The sequence below is a fragment of the Cebus imitator genome, unplaced genomic scaffold (assembly GCF_001604975.1).
Source record: "Cebus imitator isolate Cc_AM_T3 unplaced genomic scaffold, Cebus_imitator-1.0 Scaffold637, whole genome shotgun sequence".
Taxonomy (NCBI): domain Eukaryota; kingdom Metazoa; phylum Chordata; class Mammalia; order Primates; family Cebidae; genus Cebus; species Cebus imitator.
The window spans coordinates 651,605-664,311 of record NW_016107952.1 but is presented as its reverse complement, the minus strand read 5'-3'; the positions used below and the strand labels follow the sequence as shown (position 1 = coordinate 664,311).

The following is a 12,707-nucleotide window of genomic DNA, read 5'->3' as shown; positions in this document are numbered from 1 at the left end:
AAGACATGCCTGCTTCCCCTTCTGCCATGATTGTAAGTTTCCTGAGGCCTCCCCAGGGATGTAGAACTGTGAGTCAATTAAACTTTTTTATTTTTTTTTAAGTAAATTACCCAGTCTCAGGCAGCTATTATTTTTTATATAGTTTAAGTTCACGGATACATGTGCAGAACATGCAGGTTTGTTACATAGGTATACACATGCCATGGTGGTTTACTGCACTCATAAATCCATCATGTACATTAGGTATTTCTCCTAATGCTATCCCTCCTCTAGCCTCCAACCCCTGACAGGCCCCAGTGTGTGATGGTCCCCTCCCTGTGTCCATGTGTTATTGTTCAACTCCCACTTACAAGTGAGAACAAGTGGTGTTTGGTTTTCTGTTCCTGTGTTAGTTGGCTGAGAATGATGATTTCCGGCTTCATCTATGTCCCTGCTAAAACCATGAACTCATTCTTTTTTATGGCTGCATAGTTAGTATTCCATGGTGTACATGTACCACAATTTCTTTATCCAGTCTATCGTTGATGGGCATTTCAATTGGTTTCAAGTCTTTGCTGTTGTGACTGGTGCTGCAATAAATATTTGTGTGTATGTGTCTTTACAGCAGAATGATTTATAATCCTTTGGGTATATACCCACTAATGGGGTTGCTGGGTGAAATGATATTTCTGGTTCTAGATCCTTGAGGAATTGTCACACTGTCTTCTACAACGGCTGAACTAATTGACACTCCCACCAGGTATAAAAGCAATCCTATTTCTCCACATCCTCTCCAGCATCTGTTGTCTCTGGACTTTTTAATAATGGTCATTCTAACTGGCGTGAGATGGTATCTCACTGTGGATTTGATTTGCATTTCTCTAATGACCAGTGATGATGAGCTTTTTTTCATGTTTGTTGGCCACATAAATGTCTTCTTTTGAGAATTGTCTGTTCATATCCTTTGCCTACTTTTTGATGGGGTTGTTTTTTTCTTATAAATTTGTTTAAATTCCTTGTAGATTCGGATATTACTCCTTTGTCAGATGGACAGATTGCAAAAACTTTCTCCCATTCTGTAGGTTGCCTTTTCACTCTGATAACAGTGTATTGTGTTGTGCAGAAGCTCTTTATAGGTTCCATTTGTCAATTTTGGCCTTTGCTGCCATTGCTTTTGGTGTTTTAATCATGAAGTCTTTGCCCATGCCTATGTCCTGAATGGTATTGCCTAGGTTTTCTCCTAGGGTTTTTATGGTTTTAGGTCTTATGTCTAAGTCTTTAATCCATCTTGAGTTAATTTTTGTATAAGATGTAAGGAAGGGGTCCAGTTTCAGTTTTCTGTATATGGCTAATCAGTTTTCCCAATGCTATTTATTAAATAGGGAATCCTTACCCATTGTTTGTTTTTGTCAGGTTTGTCACAGACCAGATAGTTATAGATGTGTGGCATTATTTCTGAGGCCTCTGTTCTGTTCCATTGGTGTATATATCTGTTTTTGTACCAGTACCATGCTGCTTTGGTTACTGCAGCCTTGTAGTATAGTTTGAAGCCAGTGACAAAAGCCAGTAGTAGCTTGAAGGGGATAGCATGGAATCCATAAATTACTTTGGGCATTATGGCCATTTTGATGATATTGATTCTTCCTATCCATAAGCATGGGATGTTTTTCAATTTGTTTGTGTCCTCTCTTATTTCCTTGAGCAGTGGTTTATAGCTCTCCTTGAAGAGGTTCTTCAAATTCCTTGTAAGTTGTATTCCTAGGTATTTTATTCTCTTTGTAGCAGCTGTGAATGAGATTTCACTCATGATTTGGCTTTCTGTCTGTTATTGCTGTATAGGCATGCTTGTGATTTTTACACACTGATTTTGTATCCTGAGACTTTGCTGAAGTTGGTTATCAGCTTAAAGAGATTTTGTGCTGAGACGATAGGGTTTCTAAATATACAATCATGTCATCTGCAAACAGAGACAATTTCACTTTCTGTTTTTCTATTTTAATATCTTTTATTTCTTTCTCTTGCTTGATTGCCCTGGCCAGGACTTCCAATACTATGTTGAATAGGAGTGGTGAGAGATGGTAGCCTTGTCTGGTGCTGGTTTTCAGAGGGAATGCTTCCAGTTTTTGCCCATTTAGTATAATATTGGCTGTGGGTTTGTCATAAATAGCTCTTACTATTCTGAGATATGTTCCATCAATACCTAGCTTACTGAAAGTTTTTAGAACGAAGGGGTGTTAAATTTTATCAAAGGCCTTTTCTGCACCTATTGATATAATCATGTTGTTTTTGCCATTGGTTCTGTTTATGTTATGGATTATGTTTATTGATTTGCATATGTTGAACTAGCCTTGCATCCCAGGGAAGGAGCTGACTTGATCATGGTTGATAAGCTTTTGGATGTGCTTCTGGGTTTGGTTTGCCATATTTTATTGAGAGTTTTTACATCTATATTCATAAGGAATATTGGTCTGAAATTTGCTTTTTTTGTTGCATCTCTGCCAGGTTTTGGTATCAGGATAATGCTGGACTCATAAAATGAATTAGAAAAGAGTCCCACTTTTTCTATTTGGAATAGTTTCAGAAGGAATGGTACCAGGTCCTCTTTCTACCTCTGGTAGAATTCAGCTATGAATCTGTCTGGACCTGTGGTTTTTTTGGTTGGTGGGTTATTAATTACTGCCTCAATTTCAAAACTTGTTTTTTGTCTATTCAGGTATTTTACTTCTTCCTGGTTTAGTCTTGGAAGAGTGTATGTGTCCAGGAATTTACCCGTTTCTTCTAGATTTTCTAGTTTATTTGCATAGAGATGTTTATAGTATTCTCTGATGATAGTTTTTATTTCTGTGAGATCAGTGGTGATGTCCCTTTGTCATTTTTGATCGTGGCTATTTGATTCTTCTCTGTTAGTCTGGATAGGGGTCTATTTTGTTAATCTTTAAAAAAAAAAGAAACTCCTGGATTCACTGAGTTTTTGAAGGGTTTTTTGTGTTTCTGTCTCCTTCAGTTCTGCTCTGATATTAGTTATTTCTTGTCTTCTGCTAACTTTTGAATTTGTTTGCTCTTGCTTCTCTAGTTCTCTTAATTGTGATATTAGGTTGTCGATTTTAGAGCTTTCCTGCTTTCTCCTGTGGGTATTTAGTCATATAAATTTCCCTCTTAACACTGCTTTGGCCATGTCCCAGAGATTCTGGTACCTTGTGTCTTTTTTCTCATTGGTTTCAAAGAACTTATTTATTTCTGCTTTAATTTCATTTTTATCCAGTAGTCATTCAGGAGCAGGTTGTTCAGTTTCCATGTAGATGTGCACTTTTGCATGAGTTTCTTAATCCTGAGTTCTAATTTGATTGCACTGTGGACTGAGAGACTGTTATGATGCCTGTTCTTTTGCATTTGCTGAGGAGTGTTTTACTTCAAATTATATGGTCAATTTTAGAATAAGTGTGATGTGGTGCTGAGAAGAATGCATATTCTGTTGATTTGGGATAAAGAGTTCTCTAGATGTAGTCCTGAATATCCTTGTTAATTTTCTGTCTTGTTGATCTGTCTTATATTGACAGTGTGGTGTTAAAGTTTCCCACCATTATTGTGGGAGTCTAAGTCTCTTTGTAGGTCTCTAAAAACTTTCTTTATGAATCTGGGTGCTCCTTTATTGGAGATATATATATATATAGTATAGCTCTTCTTGTTGCAATGATCCCTTTACCATTAAGTAATGCCCTTGTCTTTATCTTTGCTGGTTTAAAGTCTGTTTTATTAGAGAATAGGAATGCAACTCTTGCTTTTTTTTTTTTTTTTGGCTTTCCATTTGCTTGGTAAATATTCCTCCATCCCTTTATTTTGAGCCTATGTGTGTCTCCGCAGGTGAGATGAGTTTCCTGAATACAGCACGCCTATGGGCCTTGACTCTTTATCCAATTTGCCAGTCTGTGTCTTTTAATTGAGACATTTAGACGGTTTACATTTAAGGTTAATATTGGTATGTGTGTATTTGATCCTGTCATTATAATGCTAGCTGGTTATTTTACCCGTTGGTTGATACAGTTTCTTCATAGTGTCTATGGTCTTTACAATTTGGTATGTTTTTGCAGGTTGGTACCAGTTTTTCCTTTCTATATTTACTGCTTCCTTCAGGAGTTCTTATAAGGTAGGCCTGGTAGTGACAAACTCTCGAAGCATTTGCTTATCTGGAAAGGATTTTATTTTTCCTTCACTTATAAAGCTCAGTTTGGCAAAATATGAAATTCTGGGTTGAAAATTCTTTTCTATAGAATGTTGAATATTGGCCCCGACGTCTTCTAGCTTGTAGGGTTTCTGCAGAGAGATCTACTGTTAGTTTGATGGGCTTCATTTTGTGGGTAACCCGACCTTTCTCTCTGGCTGCCCTTAACATTTTTTCTTTCATTTCAACCTTGGTGAATCTGACAATATGTGTCCTGGGGTTGCTCTTCTCGAGGAATATCTATGTGGTGTTCTCTGTATTTCCTGAATTTGAATGCTGGCCTGTGTTGCTAGGTTGGGGAAGTTCTCCTAGATAATATACTGAAGAGCATATTTCAACGTGGTTCCGTTCTCCCTATCACTTTCAGATACGCTGATCAAACATAGGTTTGGTCTTTTCACATAGACCCATATTTCTTAGAGGCTTGGAGGTTCATTTCTTTTCATTCTTTTTTTCCTATCTTGTCTTCACGCTTTATTTCATTAAGCTGATCTTCAATCTCTGATATCCTTTCTTCCACTTTATGGATTCGGCTATTGATAATTGTATATGCTTCACAAAGTTCTTATGCTTTGTTTTTCAGCTCCATCAGTTCATTTATGTTCTTCTTTAAACTGGTTATTCTAGTTAGCAATTCCTCTAACTTTTTTTCAAGATTCTTAGCTTCCTTGCATTGGGTTAGAATATGCTTCTTTAGCTCAGATTAGTTTGTTATTACCCACCTTTTGAAGCCTACTTCTGTCAATTTACCAAACTCATTCTCTTTCCAGTTTTGTTCCCTTGCTGGTGAGTTGTGATCCTTTGGAGGAGAAGTCACATTCTGGATTTTGGAATTTTCAGCCTTTTAAGTACTGGTTTTTCCTCATTGTCATGGATTTATCTACCTTTTGCCTTTGATACCAGTAACCTGCAGATGGGGTTTTGTTTAGACGTCCTTTTTGCTGATGTTGATGCTATTCTTCTGTTTGGTAGTTTTCCTTTTAACAGGCCCCTCTGCTGCAGGTCTGCTGGAGTTTGCTGGAGGTCCACTCCAGACCCTGTTTGCCTGGGTATCACCAGTGGAGGCTGCAGAACAGCAAAGATTGTGGCCTGTTCCTTCCTCCGGAAGCTTTTTCCCAGAGGAGCACCCACCAGTTGCCAGATGGAGCTCTCCTGTATGAAGTGTCTGTCAACTCCTGCTGGGAGGTGTCTCCCAGTCAGGAGGCACGGGGGTCAAGAACCCACTTAAGGAGGCAGTCTGTCCCTTAGTAGAGCTTGAGTGCTGTGCTGGGAGATCCGCTGCTCTTTTCAGAGCCAGCAGGCAGGAACGTTTAAGTCTGCTAAAGCTGTGCCCGCAGCCGCCCCTTCCCCCAGGTGCTCTGTCCCAGGGAAACAGGAGTTTTATCTATAAGCCCCTGACTAGGGCTGCTGTCAGGCAGTTCTTTATATCAATGTGAGAATGGACTAATACAATCTTCTATACTTAATATTTTAGATTTTGTCAAATGCCTCTTCTGCATCATTTGAGATAACCATATTTTTGTCCTTCTTTTTGTTAATGCAGTGTATGACCTCTACTGATTTACATAAGTTGGGCCAACTTTGCATCCTAGAAATAAATCCACCTTGATTATGATAACAGATCCTTATAATGTGTTACTGAAATTGGTTTGCTAGTATTTTATTGAGAATGCCTGTATCTATATTCATTAGGAATATTGGTCTGTATTTCTTTCTTATAATGCACTTGTCTGCCTATGGCATCAGGGTAATACAGGCCTTTTAAAATGAGTTTGAAAGTTTTATCTACTCCTCAATTTTTTGGAAGTATTTCAGAATGCTTGGTATTACTTCTTTAAATGTTTGTAAAGTTCAGATGTAAAACCATCAAGGCCTGAACTTTTTCTGATAAGAGCTATTTTTTCTTATTGATTTAATCTCCTTACTTGTTATCATTATGTTAAGCTTTTCTATTTCTTCATGATTCAGTCTTGGTAGGTTGTACATTTCTAGGATCTTATCCGTAACTTTTAGGTTATCTAATTTGTTGGTGTACAATTGTTCACAGCAGTCTCTTGTCCTCTGTATTTCTGTATCTCCTGTATTGTCTACTCTTTCATTTTTGATTTCATATATTTCAGTCATCTCTCATTTTTGTCAGTTAAAAGTTTGTCAACTGTTTATCTTTTTAAAAAATTGTTTTGTTCATCTTTTCTACTGTTTTACAGTCTCTATTTCATTTCTGTTCTGACCTTCATTGTTTCTTTGCTACTATAAACCAGGGGTTTAGATTGTTCTTTTTTCTAGTCCTTTGAGGTACAGCATTAGATTGTTTTAGTGGGATCCTTCTTATTTTTAACTGTGTGTTTATTGCTATAAACTTTTCGTAGAAATGCTTTTGTTGCATCCCATAAGTTTTGTTATATAGTATTTTCATTCGTCTCAAGCTATTTTTAATTTTCCTCTAACTTCCCATTTCAATTTTACTCTTGGTTGTTTAGGGCCATGTAAATTTGTACAAATTTATAAATGTTACACTATTCCTTCTGTTATGAATTCCATTTTCTTTTTTCTTTTTACAGGTTTGAAGCTACATTTTACTAGAGTCAATGGAAGACTTCAAAAAGCCACATGCAGTACAATTTAAAATTGGATGAACATCCTGCAAATGTTAGTGCAAAGTAATTATGCAGACTCTCCAAAACAAGATTGTGCTCTTGTTTCCCAGGTTTAGTCAATGTTTGTTTTTTTTTATTTCCATTCCCGGGGGTTTACTTTCCCACTTGGCATGGCTTTTTTTTTTTTTTTCTTTTTTCCCAGGGGATGTTCCCAGGTTTTTGTTGAATTGCGGTTTGTTTTCTTTATTAAGGCAATTTTTTTTTTGATTTTACAGTCATGTTCCTGGAATGCTGCATGTGTCAAGTTTCATTGAAATGCTCTTAAGCTTATGCCTCTATCTTGTTTAATAAAATTACTCTTAGGATATCCTTTTTACTATGTAACTGGAATTGTTTCATGATTTTAAAATGCAACCAGTATAAATGAACATTTCAGGGGTGGGAGAAAATCCACCACTAATCTCAGCTAGACAAACTTCTTAAAAATCAGAAAGCCTATTTACACAAAATTGTATGTAATGACTGTAGTAATCAGTTTATTACACAGATTAGTCATTCTTGAATGTACAAGCTCCAGAGGAGCAACTGGGTCTTTAAATATACACAAATATTTCCATCAAATGAATTTTCACCCTTACACGCAAATAGACCTAACATAAGGTTAGGTCTATTTAAGTTAAAAACATAAGAAAAATAAGAGCTATTAGCTATGTATTAACTGAGAAACCACATACCAACCAAAGAATATGGAAGAGAGAAAGACGGGCTGAAAGGCCAAAGGCTGAAGGGGTAGGGAGATGTAAAAGAGTTGGGAACAAAGCCCATTACACTTGATGTACTAATAGCTCCAATCCATTTAAATGTTGACCAGTTAAACTTAGACCTTAAAATGCAGGATGTGGGTAGTTTAATCTGGTTGATCATAACTTTCACCTAAGACGTAGCTCCTTCGGAATAAAATGAATATAGACACAGCTTCATGTTCTTCACCTTGCTTTTCATAACTGTTTTGAGTTTAAATGGATTCCACTTAAAAATAATCTCCTACAGGTGAGTGGAACTTTTTCTTTCCCATCCAAGCACACACCATACCCACCACCCTTTGCTGTTATCCAAATTTAAGTCAATAAGGAAAGCTTTTAGTCTCACACCTAGGTAATGCCTGTAGAACTGGCTTGTCACACACATACTTCTCTGCTAGGAGGCAATGTTGGTACAGAAGTACAGTATTTCTAGTTTGTTGTTCCAAGTATGTACAACACGCAGCACTGCTGTATCAGGTAAACATGCGCACAGGGGGAGATGAGGCGTGGGCTCATAGAAAGCAGTCAAATGGAAATCAAAAGGACTTTCCTCTTTCAGAATTCCCCTATCTTTATTTGTAGAGGTTATCCAATAATTTCTTTAATTACATCGCATACTTCTGAGTCCATTCCCGAGCTATTCTGTTGTTACTTTTCTCTATCTGTTTTGTAGATCCAAGCAATCTCAGGCACTAAAGGATCATCTGGATTGGGATCACACAACAGAGAACAGATGGACAAGAGTACTTCTGAAATAGTTAGTGCTGGAGACCACTGTGACCGCAGAATATCAAGACAAATGCTGCCATTACCGTTAATATTTGGATGATAAATTCTTGTTGTAAATGCAACCTTAGGTGGTTTGAAGGGGTAATCTGTTGGGAAATGAATTGTCAAGAAAAATACTCCACCCTGATAGGGACTGTCATTTGGCCCCTTTATTGTAGCTTGCCAATGGAACATACCATCTCCAACAGGACGTGCTGAACACTGTGCTGGAGGGTCACGGGCCAGGTCATTCAATTCCTTGGGTATTCTCTTCAGAGCCATGGTGTGAGGCGGGTGGCAGCGGCCCCGGGGGCGGGGACGGGGCTGAATTCTATTTTCATACCATTGTGACTGGAGATGATACTTGGTATATTTTGAATCTTCTTAAATTTGTTAAGACTTATTTTCTGGTCTGACATATGATCTGTCCTGGAGATGTTTCCAAGAGTGCTCAACAAAAATGTGGATTCTGCTACTATTGGATAGAATGCTGAAATGCTCTACGTATGTCTGTTACATTTGATGTAAGATGTAGTTAAAGTCCTATATCATTTTCTGTCTGGATGATCTGTTCATTATTTAAAGAGGAATATTAAAGTCTTTACTACTACTATATTGCAGTCTATCTCATTCTTCAGATTTATTAATATTTACTTTATATATTTAGCTACTCGGATGTTGGGTGCAGATATATTTACAACTGCTATATCCTCTTCACAAACTGGCCAGTTTACATTATATAATGACCTTTTCTGTGTCTCTTTTTATAATGTTTTAAATTCTATTTCATCTGATTTAAGTACAGCTACTTCTACTCTCTTTTGGTTTCCATCAGCATGGATTATCTGTTTCTATCCTGTCACATTCAATCTATGTGTGCCCTTAAAAGTGAGGGTGATTCTCTGGTAGGCAGAATATACTTGGGTCTTGTTTTCTGATTGATTTAGTCACTTTATCTTTTCATTGAAGAACTTAATCTATTAACATTCAAGGTAATTATTCACAGATAAGGATTTACTATTGCTGTTTTGCTCGTTTTTCTGGTTGTTTTGTAACTCTTTCTTCCTTTCTTCCTCTCTTGCTGTCTTCTTTTATGGTCGAATGATTTTCTCTAGCACTATGCTTTGGTTTCTTACTTTTTATCTTAAGTGTATCTAGCATAGATTTTTTCCTTTGTAGTGACCAAAAGATTTACATGAAACATCTTATAGTTAGACTATTTTAAGCTGATAACAACTTCAGTTTGATTGCATTAAGTGACTCTACACTGTTATTCCATCCCCAAACAATATTTTAAGATTTGATGTAATACTTTTTTTTTTTTTTTTTTTTTGCATCTTCACCTTCCTATTGTTATGATGTTAATTGTGGGCTTAACACATATGACCTTTATTAGGTTCAGGTACATTCCCTGTATACCTAACTTGCTTAGGGTTTTTATAACAAATGTTAAATTTTGTCTAATGCTTTTTCTGCATTCATTGAGATAATCACTTTATTCTATTAATGTTATTTATGACATTTATCAACTTGTAAATGTTGAACCACAGACATACATGCATCCCAAGAATAAATCCTGCTTGAGCATGGTGTATGGTGCTTTTAATATATTGGTTTACTAGTATTTTGTTGAGAATTTCTGCATCTATCTTAATGAAGAATATTGGCCTGCATTTTTTTTTTCCTTGTAGTGTCTTTGACTTTGGTATCATGGTAAAAATGGCCTCTTAAAATGAGTTTGGAAGTTTTCTCTCATCAAATCAATTTTTTGAGAGCTCTTGAGAAACACTGGTGTTTATTCTTTAAATATTAAGGAGAATTCACTAGTAAAGGCATCACGTCCTCGGTTGTTGGTAGGGAGGTTTATGATTGCTGATTCAACCTCCTTACTTATTATTATACAGATTTTCAACTTCTTCATGATTCAGTCTTGGTAGGATGTATGTTTCTAGGAATTTATACATTTCTTCTAGGTTATCTAATTTGTTGGCAAATGACTGCTCATAGTTGTCTCTTATGATTCTTGATATTCCTGTTATATACAAGTTGTAATGTATCCTCTTTCATTTCCGATTTTATTTCTTTAACTCTTCACTATTTTTTCAGCTTAGCTAAAGGTTTGTCAATTTTATCATTTAAAAAAAGCAACTGTTAGCTTTGTTGATCTCTTCTATTGTTTCCATAATTTCTATTTCATTTATTTCTGCTCTGATGTTTACCATTTCATACATTCAACTAACTTTGGGCTTAGGCTGTCATTTTTCTAGTTCCTTGAAGTGTAACACGAAATTGTTCCAGATTTTTCTTCTTTTATGTGTAGGCATCTAGTGCTATAAACTTCTCTCTTAGAACTGATTTTGCTGCATCCTATACAAATTGATATGTTGAGTGTCTACTTTCACAAGTCTCAAGATATTTTTTATTGTCCTTTTAATTTCATCTTGGACCCACTGATTGAGAAGCACGCTTTTAATTTCCATGTATTTGTAAATTTTTGAAATTCTTCCTATTATTGATTTACAATTTCACACCATTGTGGTAAAAATATATACTTGATATCATTTAAATCCTCTTAAGTGTATTAAGATTTGTTTTCTGGACTAACACATGGTCTATCCTGGATAATGTTTAGCATATGCTTAAAAAGGATGTGTGTTCCGCTGTTGTTGGATAAACTATTCTGATATATGTTTGCTAGGTATAGTTGATCTATTGGATGACTGAAGTGCACACATCAAATTCCATATTGATTTTCTAAGTGGATGATCTATTTATTGATGAATGTGAAATATTGGAGTCCTCTACTATTATTGCCTTGCAGTCTTGTTTATTCCTTCAGATATATTAGTATTTGCTTTACGTACTTAGGTGTTCTGATGTTCAGTGCATATCTGTTTACAATTGTTGTATCTTCTTGATGAACCAACCATTTTTATCATTATATAATAATCTTCTGTGCCTCTTTTCACAATTTTTTATTTAATGTCTATTTCATCTAAGTATAGCTAGCTCTGCTCTTTTTGGTTTCAATTTTCATAGACTATCTTTTCCCATTTCTTCACTTTCAGTCTATTTGTGTCCTTAAAGACGAAACGAGTCTCTTGTTAATAGGATATGGTTTGGATTTTTTAACAAAATCCATTCAGTGGCTCTGTGTCTTTTGATGGGAGAATTTAATCCACTGACATTTAAACTGCTTATCTCATAGATAAAGAGATACTACTGCCATTTTATTCATTGTTTTTTGATATCTTTGCAAGTTCTTTGTTCCTTTCTTCCACTCTACCTGTCTTCCTTTGTAATTTAATGATTCTCTGTTGTGGTATGCTTTGATTTCTTACTTATCTCCTGTGTATACACTATAGTTCTCTTATTTGTGGTTACCATGAGACTTATATAAAACATATTATGGTTATAACAGGCTATTTTTAAGGTGATACCTTCAATAACATACAGAAACTCTACAATTTTATTGCCTCCAACATGTTATTGATCATAATTTACATATTTTATATATTATATATCATTTCATAAATTATTGTAAATATGCCTATTTTAACAGCTTTGCATTTAAACCTCACTAAAGATACAATTGATTTACACATCACCATTATAGCATTACAGCATTCTAAATTTGACTATGTACTTACTTTCACAAATGACTTTTATACACTTATATGTTTTCATATTACCAATTACCATCCTTTTCTTTCAGCTTGAAGAATTCCCTTTTGCATTTCTTATACGGCAAGCCTAGTGAACTTCCTCAGCTCTTATTTGCCTGGGAAAGCTCTTATCCCTTCTTCATTTCTGAGGGACAACATTATGGTTGCTAGTTTTTTTCGCTTGTTTTTTTGAGCAAGAAATTTTTGTTTGCTTGGGTTTTGTTGTTGCTTTTCTTTAATATAGCGTTGCATTCTACCCCGACCCTCAACGTTACTGCTGAGAAATCTAATTACAGCCATGTTGGAGTTCTATTTTATGAGATACGATTCTTTTCTCTTGCTGCTTTCAGGATCCTCTCTTTGTCTTAATGCTTCTGAGAGTTTTACTATGTATTATTTTAGCCTTGTTTCAATTGAACCTAACTGGAGATCTTCAAAGCTTCTTATGTGTAGATATTTACATCTGTCTCTAGTTTATAAAGTTTTCTGTCATTATTTCTTTAAATATATTCAGTACTCCTTTCTCATTCTCTGTTCCTTCTGGAACTCCTATAATGCAAAGATTAGTTTGCTTCATTGCCCCATAATTCTCACAGCCTTTCTCACTCTTTTTCATTCCTTTACTCTTTTTGTTCCTTTGACTGGGTAATTTTTAATAACCTGTCTGTGAGTTTAC

The 12,707-nt window shown here is 35.7% G+C and overlaps 1 long non-coding RNA gene and 1 pseudogene across 2 annotated transcripts in view; both read right to left on the bottom strand.

Annotated features, from left to right (window-relative positions):
* LOC108295404 overlaps positions 1-12,707 on the bottom strand; it is a 255,984-nt gene that overhangs the window by 175,562 nt on the left and 67,715 nt on the right. The gene's annotated exons all lie outside the window — the stretch shown is intronic.
* On the bottom strand, positions 7,781-8,883 carry LOC108295402 (annotated as a pseudogene). The gene has a single exon (XR_001821389.2). The product of XR_001821389.2 is annotated as a ubiquitin-conjugating enzyme E2 D2-like (transcript).